Source organism: Drosophila bipectinata, unplaced genomic scaffold (assembly GCF_030179905.1).
Source record: "Drosophila bipectinata strain 14024-0381.07 unplaced genomic scaffold, DbipHiC1v2 scaffold_258, whole genome shotgun sequence".
Taxonomy (NCBI): Eukaryota; Metazoa; Arthropoda; class Insecta; order Diptera; family Drosophilidae; genus Drosophila; species Drosophila bipectinata.
In genome coordinates this window covers 19,573-39,240 of record NW_027222907.1, presented here as the reverse complement: position 1 = coordinate 39,240, position 19,668 = coordinate 19,573, and the positions used below count along the sequence as shown (strand labels likewise).

The following is a 19,668-nucleotide window of genomic DNA, read 5'->3' as shown; positions in this document are numbered from 1 at the left end:
TCCTTTATCATAAAGTAAATAAATTAATTCTATTTAAGAGTGTTTTGTACAGTGAGCAATGCCAAGAAAATGAGGTGATTTGATTCGCGATAAAAGTAGATCTCGAAACATGCGAAATAGAAGATCCAAAAGATCCGATGAACAAATCCAGCAACAAAATACTGATGTACGTGTCTAACAATTGCAATTGCATCAAGAAGAGCCAGAAGACCCATGAGCTGAACGCAATGAAGTAAGAAGTTTAGAACAACGGCTATCCCGCCATTTCACAGTCAATAGACGCAGAAAAAATGAGACTGATATTTAGTATTATGATCAAAAGTGGTAATTGGTGCTATACACAAGGAATGTTCGCATTGTCTGAAATTCAAAAATGAGCCAGCAGTCAGGAAAACTGCAACTACCAAAAATGGAACGTATCGTCAGCGAGCTAGATGCTCTATTGAATGAGCACCATGAATTGTTGAAAATATTTAAATCACATATGCACCAATTAAAAAGCAATAATCACGCTATCAAAAAAAGTTTGCCAAAAAGTTTTTCAAAAACATAAAATGGCGCTCACACTAGGTTTCTGTTTTTGGGCGGGAGTGGGCGTGTCAAACTTTTAACACAAACTGTGCGGCTATCATATCAGTCAAAATTCCAAATCTGTTAGTTTTATCTCTTATAGTCTTCGGGATCCACGCTTTCGTAGTCTTCGCGTTCATAGCGACTGAAAGAGGGCCTATATGACTACATATAACGACTCGGCTCTTGATGCTGATCAAGAATATATCTGCTTTAAAGGGTCGAAGAGGATTCCTTCCCAATTTAACATAGACCATTTAAAGAGCACCATCTTCAAAGCTAGATGGTTTTGTGAATCCCATTTAACTCCTTAACAACAATCGACTAATACGAATTTTTCTTTTTTCATACAGATTGTTATTTTCCTTATAATTGCTTTATTATGTGGCTGCCTTGGAGCCAGTCGAGTGTCACCAGGTCCATCTGGATTCTGCAGTAAAAGTCTAGGAGCTTCATGCTTGCTTATGTAGGTATATAATGTTGTACTGAATGGTAACTAATTTCTTATGTTTTAGTGCAATTCTTCTTATTTTCTGTGTATTTTCTTTTGTTGCGCTAGTAGGACTTTTTTATTTGATTCTTGGTATTATTACTTATAAAGGGGCCTGCACTCAATTAAAAAGTGAAACTAATAATGAAGTACTTCAAAATCTGAACGCTGATATTGATCTCAATCGGTACCTTCCAGCTGAGGAATTGAATCTACCTCCTTTGAGAACTGCAAAAGTTATGGAGGCCTGTCAAGCACATGAAAATATATTTCAATTATTAAAAAGAGCGCGTCTTTATGACATAGATGACTTAAAAAGAATCAAGGTGTTTTCTAAAATTGATGAAGTTAAACCATTTGAGGAAGATTTATCAAACATGGAATTATTAACAATTGACGAAAAATCTGATCTTAATAAAATGCGAAACGGAAATTTGGCTACCTATCATAGTGCCTTATACCATGAAAATGTGTGCACGAATTATGGAAAGACTCTTTCAAAGCTTGAATCCGAAGTAAAAGATTGGGTATGGGAAACAAATGTACAAACGGAAGTACTAGATTATTTCATGAGAATTAATTTACGTAACTCACAACTTCATGGGGCTAACATTCATAAATATTTTTATCAAAAACTATTGAACAGCATTAAAGAGCTTAAAAACCAAGTGGACGCGGTTGATTCACAGATTTTATACGAAAATCACGATTTTAACAGTTCAATTTTTATCTTGCTTAATTCAATAATAGAATCCGAAAATTTTCTTCAAAGTCGTGGCAAAACCTTTATAAATACGCTGGTCAATAATTTAACTATGGAACTCAACGAAATGTATGAAAATTTTATTCATAAGGTCATTCGTGAATGTACAGAAACAGTTGGTCGATGCGAACCTCTTTCCTATATTTATGATAGAAGTGTTCATTATATATGCGAGCGCCTTGTTGATCCAATTGTACGCATATCTTTCTATTCATTTTATTTCTTTAAATGAAAGAGCTTTCCCGCAGAATGCTTTTTGGCTGGGATTATTGCTATGCACTGTTTTCCTCCTGCCAACTCTTTTCGTAGCCCATCGGTTAATGTGTCTTTATTTAAAGATATATCCAGTTACTTACGCCTGTGGTCCTGTTGCAGTTTCAAAGTAAGTAATAATAATTTTTATTTAAGAAAACGATATCTCTCTCACACATTTTTGTTTACTAAAAACCGGTGTTATATACCTACCAGCGCCTATCTGTTTCTACGCAAACTAGTCTCTCAGTTTTAAAGCTATCGACTTGAAACTTTGCACACACCCTTCTTTCCTTTGCAGGCAGTATATAAGTCGGAACGGCCCGGATCGGCCGACTATATCCTATAGCTGCCATATAACTGAGTGATCGGAAATGGTATAACTTTAGTGTTTTTAGAGTTACCGTTCAAATTTGACACATTTGACAAAGCCTCCTTTGGGCAACACATTACGACATGCCAAATTTCATAAGGATCGGCCGACTATATATTATAGCTGCCATATAACTGAACGATCGGAAATGACCCAACTTTCGTGTTTTTGAAGATAGAAAGCTGGAACTTAATACAGATTCTATTTTTGGTCAGTTGATCCAACCTACGAAATTTCATTAGGAGCGGCCGACTATATCCTATAGCTGCCATATAACTGAACGATCGCAAATGGTATTTGGTAGAAATATCAACTTTCGTGTTTTTAAAGATAGAGGCTTGGGACTTTTTTTTAAATTTTTTATTGTAATTAATTGGTTTTATTATGATGTAATCATAAGGATCGGCCAACTATATCCGATGTTTGCGATATATATCCGGTTTTAACTGCAAGGGTATATCAACTTCGGCTCCGCCCGAAGTTAGCTTTGCTTTCTTGTTAATATAGATAAATAACTATATATAAATAACTATATATATAGGTATATACAAAGTTAAAAAATAAAATAGTTGTCCTCTGCAAGGGCATAAAAATATCGACCGATGATATCTCGAATATCGTAAAAATATATTGTGTACTTTTTTCTATTTTTTAATGTTTATCCAAATATGAATAAATTTTTTTTGCTAGTGTAAACTGGGATCTTATATGTATAGGCTTAAGAATATGTTCATCAACCATGAACTGCAAATAAGTGCTATTTGTGTTTAATTTGGTTTAATATAATGCTTTTAATTATTAATTGGCAAACAAATCTGTATTTAATGGTTTTAGAAAAAATTATTCGGTTATATGCTGTTAAGTCTGAAACAACAAATTTAATGGCAAAAGCAAACCATTTAGATGATAACGAGTTACCAGGCGTCATAAGGCAACTTAATGCCACCATCGCTAGTATGAGCATAGTTGTGAAAAAAATAGCGTACTAATAAAAAGATGCATTTCCTTTCATTCGGAACTGTGTCCCAAAAACAAGAACAAAATGCCAAAATGTCAGTTATTTGTGCAAAAATTGTATCCTTTTTGTTTAAAAAAGTGTAAGATAAATTTCTTTTTCAAAAGCTACAACATTTAACTATTGAAAAACGATGGAAATTTTAAAATCGGTTTAAAATTACGAGTTTGAGAATTTTTAAGCGGTTTTTTCCAAATAAATCAAGGTTTTGAGGGTGTTACAAATGTGTTGCAAACACGGTTTTGTGATATATTCGACCTTATAAACAATTCCTACTAGGTCTCTTTAAAAGTTCCTCCAATTCTTTTTTTTTGCCCACTGTGTAATTAGTTCTGTTTCCATAGAACCCATTAAAAAGCTGATCTCATTAACTTAAGATACACCAAATGTCGGATCAGGCAGCAGCGTTGAAATTTTAATGTTTAAATATGTTAGCGTAATGTTTGGTAAGCTTAGTTGATCGCAAGCCGACTCTCTCTCGGCCGCTCGATTCAACGGGCTTTCTTTAATGAACTACTCTTTCTCAGCCGCCGCAACAATAGTTGGGTTAGTTATTATAGTATAGTTATTATAAATAGTTATTTATGAATACTGCCAATACTGCACAGGCACATAAGCGGATAAACATATATACACACTTATTATATACCATCTGAAAGGTATTGATGTGTAGATCATATATATACATATATATTGGATCTGGCTTCAACGGATCAAAAGATATAGATTCAATCTTTATTTTCAATTTTTAAAATAAAAGTTATCGAATAATTTTTATTTTCCAATTTATATAAAAAAAATTACAAAATAAAAGTTATAGCGTAATTTTTATATAAAAATTGATACTTAATAATTATTACTAATTTTTTATTATTAAAATTATTTTTTATTATTAAAAACCAATTTTTTTCATAAAAATTAAGAAATAACTTTTATTTTGTAATTTTTTGCTTTTTTAATTATAACCGTTACAGTCCCTGGTTACAAGACGATAGCTTTAAAACTGAGAGACTAGTTCGCTTAGAAACAGCCAGACATACGGACAGACGGACCGACGGACATGCTCATATCAACTCAGGAGGATATCCTGATCCAGAATATATATACTTTATAGGGTCGGAGATGTCTCCTTCACTGCGTTGCACACTTTTGACCAACATTATAATACGCTCTTAAATACGCAAGGGTATAAAAATTAGGAGTATAATTACATGCACCTATATATAATATATATATATAAATAGACTCCAACTTTACTATAACGCTTGACAAAGACGCAGAGGGTCTTTCGCCAGCTTATTCTTGTGAAGGAATATTTAAAGGAAATACATTCTCTGCGAGTAATATAATAAATATTATATAATATCTTTTCTATAAAAAACTCATTTAAGCTTAACTTAAATTGAAGGGTGGTGGTAGCTCAAAGCATGGACAAGTTTTTGAATCTCAAGAGAAAAGGTAATTATAAAAATTCTTGGTTATTGTTACGACGTAATTGTTATTTATCTATGTATGCAGGCATAGATATGAACAAATCAGCCGAAAACAGCTCTGACAAAGTGAACAACAGACCAAAAAAAATTCAGAGTTGGGAAATCAAAAGATGGTAAGTCGGCAAAGTGCGTATTTTGTCATAAGGTGTACCAGACAAGTGGGAACACATCGAATCTTTTCAAAGAGCACATCCAACATTAGGCGCTTAAAAAAAAAATTTTTTTTTATTAAAAAAAAATATAATCTTTTGTGACTACATCCTATGATTCAACTTCCCACAGAAAAGCTGAACTTGATAGAGCTGTCATGAAATACGTAGCCACAGTCATGCGCCCGATCTCAGCTGTGGAAGACACTGGCTTTCGCGAGATGCTGAATGTTTTTTATCCCCCGTTACAAGTTACCCTCTCGAAATACCTTGCAAAATGTTTTGGTGGCAGAGCAGTTTCAGGATAAACAAAGGAAACTAATTGTAGTAGGGGGGCATTGTTCCCGCAAAAGATTCCGGAAAAAAATTAAATAAGAAATCGGGGGAGTTACCCTCTCGAAATACCTTGCAAAATGTTTTGGTGGCAGAGCAGTGAGTGAGTCACCGAGGCTGCGGGCAACTCGTGCGGAAAAAACAGACACGCTGTGGGGGTTGGCTGGAGATAATGGGCCTGTCAGCACCCATCCGAAAATGGTCTCCTGACCGAGAAGCGACCCGCAGATGTTAGCCTTGGCATTATCGAGGAGAATGGACGGAAGAATGTCAGCTCCTAATAACACATCGACTTAAAAGCTCTCAAGGAAGTTGGGGTCCGCCAGGGTAATATTGGGCAGCCCCTTGAGACGATCTCGCGAAATCGGATATGATGGCAGATTTCCTGCCAACTGCGGAAGAACGTAAGCCGCAGTCTCTAATTGTAGCCCGGGTCTTGACGGCGACCGAATAGAGAAATGGCACAATTTAGTAGACTGCGCGGAAATGGTTTGATTAAGGCCGGAAACTTGGGCTTGAATCGTCTTGAAGGGAGGCTTGACGAGGTTGAACAGTCGTTCCGTTATGAATGTCGCTTCGGAGCCTGAGTCTATCAGTGCTCGAGCCTGGAAGCTGCACCCCAAATGGCACACGTTGATAAGGGCCGTGCCTAGTAGGACGGCTCCTGACCCGGAAGCGAAACACACCTGCACATCCGACTGATCCTCTGAGCCGTTTGTGCTTCTGGCAGTCTGTGCGGGTCGAGCCCTTGCTGTCGTAGGCGGACTTGGAGCGGTGGCGAACGGATTGCCGCGGTGCAGAAGGGTGTGGTGTCGGCTGTGACATGTGAAGCAGGTATGGGCGCTCGTGCAGTCTCGTTGCTGGTGCCCTCGGGCAAAACAGTTCAAACATAGCTGCTTCCTTTAAAAGTATTCCGAGCGCCCATTTACGTCCATTTCCAAGAACCGCGGACATAAGCGAATGGGGTGGTCCTCCCTCGAACAGGATCGCAGCCCTTTTGGCCCGGAACCACTCGAGTCTCGTATGAGGTGAGCCTCCGAGCAGGGGCACTAGGAAGTCCCGACCTTGACAGAAATTGCACGGAGCCACTAGGCCTGACGTCGTCGATGGCCTCCAGAGTGCGATGGCGCTTTGTCAGGAAGTTATCCAATTCCTTCCATGTTGGAATCTCGGCCTTATTATGTACGGGTTGCTCCCACATAGAAAGTGTGACCTTGGGGAGCTTTGACGAAATCATAAATACAAGGAGACAGTCCCAAGCCTCAACATTAACGGCGGACATTTCTAGGGCTGTCAAACAACTCTGAATGGTAGCTTGCAACTCCTTCAGCGCGACCCCGGACTCTTGAGAAATAGCCTGGATGTTAAAAATGATCTTCAACTGGCTGTTGACCAATAGCCGCCGGTTCTCAAAGCGGTCTGTGAGGCTTTGCCATGCGGCGACAAACCCCTCATGGGTAAGCGGAGCCTTAGAAACAATGGCGTGGGCGTCACCACTTGTTTTGGACAATAAGTGGAACAACTTCTCTACCGGGGTGAGCCGCGAGTTTTGGATGTAAATGGCCGTAAACAAGTCTCTGAAGGTAGCCCACCGAAGATAATCACCCGCGAAGACCTCGGTATCCACCGGAGGTAACCGGCAGCCTGTAGGACGCGGGCGTGTGACAGTTGACGGAAGCCGGAGTGGTATGGGAAGCAATTCTCTCTCGAAGCTGGGCAATACATCCTCGAATAGACGGAGTAAGCAGTAGCTGTACTTCGCTTCCAGCACTGTCGAGCTGGCCGCATTGTCGTCGACTCACTGCTAGCAAATCGGAGCAGCTCTCATAGCTGTTCTCCACCTTCTCGCATAGTGCCTGAATTTGGTCCCGATGAACTTCGCACATGTATTGGGAGCCTATTTCCGTTTCTGGGGCGCCCGGAGTACTTATGTTAGCCTCAAATTGGATAATTCGATCTGTTGTGGCGATGAACTTTTTCAACGCCACTTCGACCGCACTTGGAGCTATTTTTGCAACGGAGCGAGTCTGCCTCTGTGAAGGACCGGAGCTCGTATTGACGGATTCGTCACTTTTCGCCCTTGGAATGGCACTGTACGCCTTAGGCTTTAAAAGAGGCGTCCGCGGAGATGCGGATTGAGATCTGTCCAAACGGATGGCTGAGATCGAAAGCGGCTTTTTGTCGTCTCCCGTGGGCATTCTCAGAGTCCAATTCGCTGGTCAGCGCTTGTCGACTGACTCGCGCAACAGGTGCCTCGTACGAAGTGGTGGCCGGTCGCACTAACGTAATGAGAACGGTGAGATCGCGGATGAAAGGCAATTACAAGGAGCAAGTGCGAACTAGTGGCGCCGATGTGGAAAGTAAAGTCGTGTGCGGCACAATTCGAATGTGGAAAGAAAAACTTCAGGCACCAGAAAAAACCCAAAAGGAGACGAGGTTTGCTCGGATTGTAGGCGGATGTTGCCTGATGCGGAGTAGAAGCAGCGTTGGAGGCACGGAAAATGAAAAAAGTACCGGAAAATTCGTGCTTGTTGGGAAAAAAGTGATGATGGTCTATATATGTATGTATATTTCGACTTGTGTGGTTCGAACTGAATTTAATATATACTGAAATATTAAATTCTTAACTATTTTCGATTTTGCGGAGCCGGAAGGTGGACTTAACTTTGGCTTGAATTTAACACACAAAAAAATAAATAATTAATTTTTGGCTAACTGTCGGATTTAAATATGATGGAGCCAGAAGTGTGGAGTTGAAAATCTTAATTTTTAATCAATTGAGGTTAATTATCACGAAGCTGGAACGGTAGAATTGAAACCTAAATATTTAATTAATTGAATTTAATTAACACGAAGCCGGGAAGATGGAATTAAAAACCGCGGCTCTATTCGGACAGAAGGTGGATAATTAAATTAATTAATTATAATTTTTCGATAAATAAATTTTCGACTTTAATTATTGAGTGGCCGGAAAGGTGAATTTAAAAAAAAAACCTGGCCCTTTGCTTGAACGGAAAATAAGAATTAAATAAATTTTTGTAGTTATAATTATAAATACATAAATTTATAATTCATTTATTTTTTAATCTATTTTGTTACGCAGCCGGTTATGCCGTCGGCACCCTGTACGTACCTCAAAGAAAAATAAACAGAACCGAAAAACACAACACGGCTAGGTCGAGAATTTAAGCGACACAATCACGGATTGTAGTGAAATGGCGGTTTATAATTGTTGGTTTTAGAAAATGTAATTTTTTTTTAAATTTTATCGGCTATATATTTCCTGAAATTGGAGGCAGAAAATATTTGGAAATATATGGACATGCATGCAAGGGCATGTGGGGCATATGATGGTACAGTAGAGCTTCGATAAGTGGACTGTATATGTTAAATTTTATCAGTTATATATTTCCTGGAATTGAAGGCAGAAAATATATGGACATGCATGCAGGTACCGATATATGTAAGGGCATGTAGGCATATGTTGGCACAGTGGAGCTTTGATAAGTGGACTGTATAATTGGGGGAACAGAAAAGTTATGTGGTGTAAAAAATGACACTGAAGATAAAAACAAATATTACGACAGCGGCGGACTGTTCGGTGAATTTGGAAATTCCGGAACTAATTCACACCGGTGCCCAATATTAATTATGCCTTCTTTTTGTCACCACACAATTTCACTGTTCACTTGCGAATTTTTTGCGGATTAATTGCACCAAAAAAATATGTATGTGCGTATGTATGTATGCGGATGCACATATGCCTCGACCGTTGGCAAGCGAATGAACAACGGAGAGGCCGAAAACGGCGAGGAATATGGGCAGCACACAAAACGGAGACGAATAGAAAAATTTGCCGAATTTTAAGATTATTATAGATTATTAGAAAATCTCAACCTGCCGTTGTGTCGGAAAACTTGGACTTGGAGTTGACGAGGAGGGAAAAACAATCTTGTAGCAGTGTGAACGAAATTTAATGTTCGGATCACTGCTGAAGACCGGCAGAGAGATGGGGACGGAAAAATGTACTTATCTTTTGGCGGAACAATGCCGAGAACTGCTGGCAGAAGAAAAATCCAGTAATTATCCGGCTCGAAGGACCAATGTTTGTAGGGGGGCGTTGATTCCGCAAAAGACTCCAGAATTGGGGATTAAATGAAAAGTCGGGGGCGTCTTCAGTAATTTACAAAAGAAGCGCGATCAGCTTTATTGGCTGCGTACATCGAAAACTGACTTAAAAACTAGTACAAAAAGAGACGATCGACGACAACCAACGAGCGAGAGAGAGGGCACAGAGGGGCGAGTGTGGATGCGCTCTTCAGCGCGGATGCGCTCTTCAGCTGAGCGGCACAACGGCCCCTAACCTAAACAATCCTGATCCAGAATATATATACTTTATAGGGTCGGAGATATGTCTCCTTCACTGCGTTGCACACTTTTGACCAACATTATAATACGCTCTTAAATACGCAAGGGTATAAAAATTAGGAGTATAATTACATGCACCTATATATAATATATATATATAAATAGACTCCAACTTTACTATAACGCTTGACAAAGACGCAGAGGGTCTTTCGCCAGCTTATTCTTGTGAAGGAATATTTAAAGGAAATACATTCTCTGCGAAAAAGATAGATCCCGAATCCATTTTTACCCTCGACTTTGCGTAGTAATATAATAAATATTATATCTTTTCTATAAAAAACTCATTTAAGCTTAACTGAAATTGAAGGGTGGTGGTAGCTCAAAGCATGGACAAGTTTTTGAATCTCAAGAGAAAAGGTAATTTTCTAAAAAATAATTTCTAAAGGTAAAAATTCTTGGTTATTGTTACGACGTAATTGTTATTTATCTATGTATGCAGGCATAGATATGAACAAATCAGCCGAAAACAGCTCTGACAAAGTGAACAACAGACCAAAAAAAGTTCAGAGTTGGGAAATCAAAAGATGGTAAGTTGGCAAAGTGCGTATTTTGTCATAAGGTGTACCAGACAAGTGGGAACACATCGAATCTTTTCGAAGAGCACATCCAACATTAGGCGCTAAAAAAAAAATTTTTTTTTAATTAAAAGAGCAAATTTTTTATTAAAAAAAAATTTTTTTTTTATTAAAAAAAAATATATTCTTTTGTGACTACATCCTATGATTCAAATTCCCACAGAAAAGCTGAACTTGATAGAGCTGTCATGAAATACGTAGCCACAGTCATGCGCCCGATCTCAATTGTGGAAGACACTTGCTTTCGCGAGATGCTGAATGTTTTTTATCCCCCGTTAAAAGTTACCCTCTCGAAATACCTTGCAAAATGTTTTGGTGGCAGAGCAAATTCAGGATAAACAAAAGAAACTAATTGTAGTAGGGGGGCATTGTTCCCGCAAAAGATTCCGGAAAAAAATTAAATAAGAAATCGGGGGCGTCGTGAGGTTATACGCCTTCAGCTTTATTCGCTGCTTACATGGCACTAAAAACATAACTTAGTAACGCTACAACCAGAGCGGACGATCGAAGACGGCCAACGAGAGAGAGAGAGTGCATAGAGGGGCGAGCGCGGATGCGCTCTTCAGCACGCATGAGCTCTTCAGCACGCATGAGCTCTTCAGCGCTCTTAAGTTCAGCTGAGCGGCGGCCCAGCGGCCCCTCACCTAAACACTAATGGACCTATTAAAAGGAATAGAATCTTGCGCTATTACCACGGATCTATGGACATAGATCTGAAGCCTGAAGCTAATGAAGCCTATATTACAGTGACATGCATATTCATATGGGTTAAAAACCCATGAGGCATATGGCAAAGTTTGGTTGAGTACATCAAAAGCTCCACAACCGTTCACTGTAGACGAATTGGACATCCTAACGGACCTGGTACAGTTACTTGCTCCATTGGATACTACAACATAACAGGTATCTTCCAATTCTACAGTGATGGTTTCGTTACGGATTCCCATAACATTGGTCATTGAAGGTAAAAAGAAGTGTTTAAATAATAAAAGTACTTTTTAAGAGAATTGTTAATTTGTGTTTAATTGTGGAATACTGGGAGGTTCGTTCCAACAGGTTATGGGCCCAGTGTTCGCAAAAAAACTAAAATTAAGAACACAATTAAACAATTTGTCAAAAACAAAAAAACATTAAAATTCAACAGAAACGTGTGTGTTTTTGAGCACATTTAAAAAGCAAGGAAGCGCATCTCAACAAGTACCAAAGAAATAAAAAGCGTGAAAATATCGCAAAGTACAAGTTTGTATAAAATATTTGATCCTTTTGATAAACATTTTATTTCCAACCAAGTGCATACATGTTACAATTTGAAATGTGTATAAATGTACCTACATATTTATGTATGGATGCATATTTGAAACAACGCGTTTTTTTGTCTCCTATTTCATCATACTGGCTTGGTAGTTTCACATTTACTTGTATGTATGTAAGTGTACATGTAGGCAATTGATACTGTGGTTGTTTGACATTATTTCTTTTTCCTCTTCTTTCTTATTCTCTTTCTTTTTCTCGAATATACAAAAGTTACTATTGAAATAAAGCGCAAAACAAAAATGAATAAGGGGAACAAGTCCAAGAATATTTCACCTTATTGTGGTAAAAAATACTTCAAGCTTTATCTCCAAATGATAACAAACAAAAGGCGTTGCATCTGAAATCAAACTTTCAGGCCAAATCCTTAAAAAAACTTTAAATTCAATTTAAAATGTCATCATTGCGGTAGGAAGGGTCACTTAAAGAAAGATAGTTTTTTTTCAAGTAAGGCTTAGAAAGTAAAGATGAGGAAAAACAAGCCGAAGTTGCTAATGTCGAAAAATGTAGATCATTTGCATTTATGTTTAGGCAGGGCAGAAATAATATAGGTGACGCTGATGAATCCGTCATATTAGACTCTGGAGCTTCTGATCACATGATCAGCAATATAAATTTATTCTCAACTTATTCTACCCTGGACACACCGATCGAGATTGCAATTGCAGCGCAAGGAGCATACATATATGCATCTGCAAAGGGAACAGTCCAACTTTGCAGCGATCTAAATACAAACATTACATTAGAAAACGTTCTTTTCTGCAAAGAGGTTCCCCAAAACTTACTGTCCGTCACGAAAATGCAAGCTGCAGGCTTGACAGTCGAATTTAATTCAAAGGGAATACGAATTTCAAAGAATGGACAGTTCTTAAAGGTACGTGTGAAAGCAATGTATCGACTGTAAATCTCAAAATAAAGGAGGACAGCGGCACTTCGCATAGCAACAGCAGGGGTCAGCGGCCGAAAGGAAAGGGGCAAGGGCCGCATGAACGGCCACCTGCCAGCAAGAAAGTGGCGTGATCTTGGAAAACAGGAGTAACGGCAGCCCGCCAACGGGAAAGTGGCGTGATATTGGAAGCAGGAATAACGGCAACCCGCCAACGGAAAAGTGGCGTGATTTGTGGAGCAGATTCCAGGAGGACTAACAGGCGTTCCAGAGGGTATAAAAGGAGGCCCAGTGGAGCGGCTCGAGACGAGTCTTTTTAGGAAGCTTGTAGCGTTGAGTTGGAGGACCGCCTGTGGAGAGTCCGCCATTCAAGTGTTAGAGCGTTTCTAAAAAGGATTCGGTGTTGTTTGAGTTGAAGGACCTCCTTTGGAGAGTCCAACAGCCAAACGTAAGGAGAACGAACGAGACAAGTAAAGATCAGTACAAGGACAGTTCCGTGGAAAGACCTAGGCGACAGGAGACGAGTTGGACCGGTTCCTGGACCCGGCAGGTAGCCTTGCAAGGAAGTGCGGGAAGGATAAGTCTGGCGCACGCCACTCTGACTCCTGACTCCGGAGGACGAGAAGGACAGGACGAGAAAGGATCGGTGTCGGTTGGTTTCCTTCACAGCTACAGGGTATCAGAGTCGAGTTTGGGCTATTCCCGGTCAAAGCAGGTAGCCGTGCAAGGAAAGCAGGTCAAAGCAGGTAGCCTTGCAAGGAAGTGAGGAAAGAACAAGCCTGGCGTACGCCACGCGGGCCACGCAACCAACAGGCGTGGTCCTGCAGGACACGGATAAGCCGACTCGGGAACTCGCGCCCGCTTAAGAACGCGATCGGGGAGGCACCGATCACCCACCGAGCAGCTCTTAACCCGGGCCCATTGACGCGTACGCGCGGTGGTCACCCGGCCGAAAGGGAGGCGTGACATACGGTCCTGGACAGGCGACTTCCGACCCCGTCGGAACTGACAAGACTTCGGCGACTCCCAATCCAGGCCCGCCGGTGCGAAAAAGCACGGCGTTTCCTGGCGTAGAGGGGCCGGCTGTAGACAGCAAACTCTGAACCGGGGCCGCTGGTGCGCATGCACAGCGGGTTACGGAGACGACCACCAGTAGCCATCTCCCAAACCGGACTCGCCAGTGCGAAAAGCCCGGCGTTTTCCTGGCGTAGCGGAGCCTACTGTAGGCCGCACACTCCGAACCAGGTCCTCCGGTGCGCATGCACGGCATATCTCCCTGGTGGTGCAGAGGCGACAGTCAGTAGCTATCTCCCGAACCAGTGTCCCTGGCGCGCAGAGCACGGCGTTTATCCTGGTGTAGCGGAGGCTACAGCCCGGCAGTACAGCGCGTAGGCGCGGTATCTCCGGCGACTTTAGTAGAGGCTTTTCAGTGCGCAGCCGAAGGCCAGACCGGACCAAGTCAAAGAGGTGGAAGGCTTGACGACGGATCAACGAAGAGGAACCCCGGCAACGAGAGCAACAGCGGAAACACCAGCAACGGAGCAGATCACCAGGACGGCCAAAGGAGACACCAAGGGTCACGAACATTAGGAGTGGGAGCAGAAAGAGCAGCGAATAAAGAGACTGCACAACGTAAAGCTATTTGTATTATTTCTGGGCTTGGGTGATTGCCCAACACGTCGAACTATAAATTCGGTGGAAATAACCCGCAGACTCTGTGAGCTAGCTGCGGCATACTGTGGCGAGCGGAAGCAAAGAAAACAGTTCGTTACAAGCCTTAGAAACTATCAAGGCATTCCAAGTCACCGAGAGTAATTATGACAAAGCTATTGCTAGTCTGAAAAGAGTTTACCATAACGAATGTCTCATCTTTGCGAATCAAATAAGCAAATTATTCAGCTTTCCGAAAGTTTCCCAGCCGTCTGCGTCGTTCTTGGGATGTCTCATCGACACAGTGTCATCGATCTACGGGTCACTATTTTCCATAGGAGATGACACTAAATTCCAAACTCCAGTGACCAAACTCCAGTAGAGTAGGTCCAGTGGCAGTTATTGCAACAAGACCACAAGACCAATGTCTTGCCCAGTGTAGTCCGTTCGCTCCCCTTGCTGTAATGCAACGGCCTCATTATGTTTAAATTGCCTGCAAAAAGGTCACACGGTAGCGAAGTGTAAGTCGACGTGTCAAATTAGTGCAAGATCGCACCACAAACTTCCGCACCGATTTACTGTGACCGAAAATAGCTTGGCGTTACCACCACCAAATAAACATCCTCCTCCAGCGCTACATCTTGATGGCCCTTCTACGTCACATGCTTTGCATGCGTCATCCCTGGAAAGGGTTTTGTTAGCGACGTCGATCGTAGGCGTTACAACTAAAAATGGCGAGCACATATTGGGCCGAACATTACTTGACTCTGGGTCACAAATGAACTTCATTACTGAAGATCTTGCTCAACGCTCAGATCTGTAGGGAGGAATCGTGTATCAACTTGCTTGGAATTGGTCAAGCTAATTCCCAGGTTAAGAAAAAGATGTGGTGGTGAAGTCCACAATGGGTGATGAAGTCAACTTCAACAGTCAATAATACTGTGGTGAAGTCAACAATTAATGGTAGTGAGTTTCCGTTCGACTTTTGGATTTTGAGAATTATCTGGGGTTATCACTCTGACCAGTCAGTGAACGTGAAAGATTGGGACCTACCAAAGAACTTGTCGTTAGCAGGCCTATATTTTTATAAACCTCAGCAGATAGACATTTTGATTGGAGCTGAGTCATGTTTGGAACTATTTTCCGTTGGCCAAATAAAACAAGGTCCTAGGTATCCCATCCTCCAAAAAACGCTCCTTGGATGGATAGTATCGGGAAAATATAAGGCAAACACCTCAACTCCCCAACAGCCGGTCTCGAGCCTGAATTGCCAAGAAGAATTACTCGATTAATACAGTACAACAGCCTTCATGTCGATTTAAAGTCAGGCTTAAACTTAATTTGGATGCAAGCGTTTTGGGAAACTCCTTCGAGGTAGCCAAACGCCGTTTTTTGTCGCTCGAGAGAAGATTATCGAAAGATCCGAATTTAAAGAAAATGTGTTTGGAATTTATGGTAGAATACGAACCCTTAAGATACGAATACGTATTTCCCCTACAAGCAATGATGTTCTTTCTACTTCCCACAACGTCATACCTCATCAGTGTGTCTTACGGGCTCAAAGCGTCATGTTTAATGCGTCATGCGTCTAAAGGATCTGTTGATGGTTGGTCCTACAATCCAGGAAGCGTTGAATTCAACTTTCGACTTCTTCGATTCCGTCTGAACAGATTTGCTCTGATAGCCGACATAAAAAAGATGTATCGCCAAGTAATGGTAAATGAAGCCTATAGGCGATGCCAGATGATGAAGAAAAAACCAAAGACAGTCCTTGAAACTGTGCAAGCTCAACACCGTTACATATGGCGCTGCGCCAGCCCCATTCCTGGCCATAAAGTGTTTGAAGTGAATCTGTGAAAAATTCATTTCCTCGAGCTGCCACTGTTATTGGGTCCGACTTTTACGTCGATGACATTTTAACGGGTGCTGGAGCTAAAGACAATTAAGTCTGAAGTAACTTAAAAACGCTGGGTTTGACTCGCCTGAAGTGGTTTTAAAACTTGCCTGAAGTTACTGCATCCGAGAGCACGGTAAAGCCAATAACACTTTCGGACTCAGAACTGACTGAAGCATTAGGAATCGCTTGGGTTCCTAAAGAATATATAATTAAATTTAACATTCATGCATGGGTCAAAGGGCGACCAAGCGGGCGACCGGTTTGACCCCCTTGGCTTATTAAGCCCTATACTTATAAAAGGAAAGATCCTATTAAAGGAACTTTGGTTACATAAGCTAGATTGGGATGAGTAAATTCCACTGCACTTAGAAAGAGCGTGGAACAAAATACAAATTGCCTTGTCGCAATTAGAGGACATCTTAATTCCGAGATTTGTGATTACCGAGCCGATGTCACCGCCTAGCTTATGGAGCCTGCGTCTATATTCGTTGCGAATCTGCAGAAGGTATTAAAGTTTCATTGTTGACGGCAAAGTCCAAAGTAGCATCGCTCAAGACAAAGACGCTCCCCGTCTTGAGTTATGCGAATGTTGCAAAGTACAAGTTTCTATAAAATATTTGTTCCTTTTGGTTAAAATTTTATTTCCAACCAAGTGCATACAAGTTATCCAACCCCTAAATACAGGCCACTTATGGCTTTTATAAACAATATTTTCAATCTCTGCATTTGCCTTTGGCTTGATCTTTGGCTCAATTATCCAACCCATAAATCCAGGCCACTTATGGCTTTCCACTTATGAATTTTATAAACAATATTTTCAAACTCTGCATTTGCCTTCGGCTTTGTCTTTGGCTCTGAGGTCCGATCTCGGTTCCCCATAAACAAATCAAAATCAAAAGTAAACATCACCCTCCCTCCGAAGCCCAATCAATTACGCCTTTTGCGTTTCAAGTACCCACCAAATTGCATCAATCAGCTTAATCGAATTTCACAATAAGATGCGACAGTTTCTATGCCTCTTATATATCCCACACTCCGTTAATTTTATAAATTTTATGTTATATAATAAATAATATTTATGTCCTCGGGCGCCATATTATTATATGTCCACGTTGGGCGCCATATTATTATATGTTGTGTACAGTCGGTAACAGCAGTGGCCAATTCTCACTGGTCTCACTGTCAGCGTTCACCCTGGGATCGACGGTAGTCTTTACCCACGGTGTATAGGAGATTTCGGTGCTGTGCACTTCTAGCGTTGCTCGGTTCTAAGCTCGTCGGAACGGTGGGGGATCTTCCTTGTCTCCTAAATAACATACGCGTTTGCGCCATAACAAAATATCGAAATTATAACTCAAAATTCAAAAAAAAAAGGTAAAATTCAAAAATTGTATCAGCTTTATCTTACGTTATCTTATCCCAACTGCCACACCGATAGTCGCCGCATTCACTTATAAATATATATATACAGAGATAAACATTTACGCTTGTTTTTACGGACTTACGCTCGTTTCCGGCGATGCAGGTTTGTTGGGCCCATCGAAGATGCAGATTCCTGTAAAAAGGTCGCTTCTCGTGTTACAAGTAAAGGAATGAGGTGGCTGTGTGGTGCATGTGCAGTTACATTTAGATACTAAATGGAAATAGAAATTAACCTAGATAAATGTCTCTTAATGGCTCTTAATACTAAATTCCAATTAATAACACGTGTTAAACTTCTCTTATCCTAGTGTGAGCTTGGTCAGGGCTGGGATCAGTTCTGGATGTGAGCCATTGTGGGAAGTGTGGAATAGTGGTACAAGGTCGGAGCAACAATTTCTCGGCGTGGTTTAGCAGTTTGGGTTACGCCGATACACACGGATGAGCCAGTTTAAGATTGGCTGATTCGCTTAGCGCCTATTGCGTCACCAGATTGGGGTAAGTTGGCACGTGTGCTCGGCTCCTCATCCACGTGATCTCTATCCCTCTGTCCTTCTCCTACTCCACCTTTCGCCGCTTCCTCCTACCGACCAGTTGGCTTTGTATTTTGAAAAGAGCGAACGCTTTTTTTTTAGCTATTTGTTCACTACTTCTGGTCTTTGCTCAATAACTATAGTTTTGGTCTTTGCTCAAAGACCAATAGGCCAACTACTTGGGCACGTGGCTGCGGTTTCTTATAATTTTTACAGATTATTCCGATGCGTCTGTTCCCTTTCGATCGCAAATTCATATGACCGACAAGTTCTAGGCTAACATTCGCTGCTACGTGACCGTGAAAATCTCCAAAACTTCCAGTAACGGAACTTTTCCTGATCCTTATATCTGACCCCCAGTTCTCTCACACTGAGCGCGCCAGAAAACGAATGTTAGTTTCGTACATCTTCGAGTTGGAGCGAGGCGTCTATATCGCACTCCCTGTTGCTGAATTCGGCACCCTACCTTTGGGTTAAAGCATTTCCGACTGCCGTTGCGACAAAAACTAAACAATTTTCGTTATGACCCCACAACCACTGTTAATAAAGCCGAAGCTCGTCGAAGGATGCGTTAACTGAAAAAGGGTCCTGTAGGTTCCTATCTGCCTTATTATCTTTAATGTTTTGATATTTTTCAGATGGTACACGCCTAGGGGTTTCTCCATGTCGCTAACTAATTCGTAATAAATCGGGCTTATCTTCTTATTAATCGTTGCTTTAATAAACACGGTTCTAGCTTACTGCTGAACTTCTTCGCCGCATTGCTTTGCGCGAAGCTACGTGCATAAACTGTATCTCCTTCTTTCAACCTTATAGAGCGACTGCGTAAACTGTAAATTTGGCATTTGATTCATGACACTGATTGATTTTTTCTTTCGCTTTCTTTCGAGCCAACAATAATAAGTCTGGTGTTTTTAACACTACATCGTCCGTTAAAGCATTTAATTTCTTGAGCAATTCGTAATCTCGTCCGTCTACGATCATGTTTGACCAAAACATAGGAAATACGGCGAAAAGCCCGTATAAGGATGCACTTATCTTATCGATGTTTGAATCCCAGTTTGTACGGTCATTGTCTATATACGCCCTAATTGCTGCTAGTATAGATCGGTTTACACGTTCGCTCGCGTTAGCTTGTGGTGAATAGATAGTTAAAAATGCTTTAAATTGGCCTGACGTGAATTGGGATCCGTTATCTGTTAAAATTGACTCCGGAACACCAAATGTATAAAACACTTGTCTTTCTAGGTAGTCACAGATCCTATCGGAGGTAAACTTCCGCAAAGGCTGTAGGAAATGAAATTTCGTATTATGATCCAATATGATCAACAATCCAATATTTCCCTTTTTGGACCTAGGGTAAGGTCCTAGAAAGTCGATGTAAAGTTTCTGGAACGGTCTTTCTGATACTGTAAGTTTCCCTAACGGTGGTCTCAGTGTGGTGTTCGCACTCTTACTTGTTTTTGACACGGGGCACTCAGAGACGTAGCTACGAATTTGAGTTTCCATCCCTGGCCAATATAAATATCGC

The 19,668-nt window shown here is 41.0% G+C and overlaps 2 long non-coding RNA genes across 2 annotated transcripts; both read left to right on the top strand.

Moving 5' to 3' along the window:
• Positions 1 to 919: 919 nt before the first annotated feature.
• On the top strand, positions 920 to 2,205 carry LOC138927446 (uncharacterized). The gene is made up of 3 exons (XR_011443938.1): positions 920 to 1,036; positions 1,086 to 2,016; positions 2,072 to 2,205. It is a non-coding gene; the product is annotated as an uncharacterized lncRNA (long non-coding RNA).
• Positions 2,206 to 4,854: 2,649 nt separating this feature from the next.
• Positions 4,855 to 5,292, top strand: LOC138927445 (uncharacterized). The gene is made up of 3 exons (XR_011443937.1): positions 4,855 to 4,921; positions 4,982 to 5,069; positions 5,239 to 5,292. It is a non-coding gene; the product is annotated as an uncharacterized lncRNA (long non-coding RNA).
• Positions 5,293 to 19,668: the final 14,376 nt, after the last annotated feature.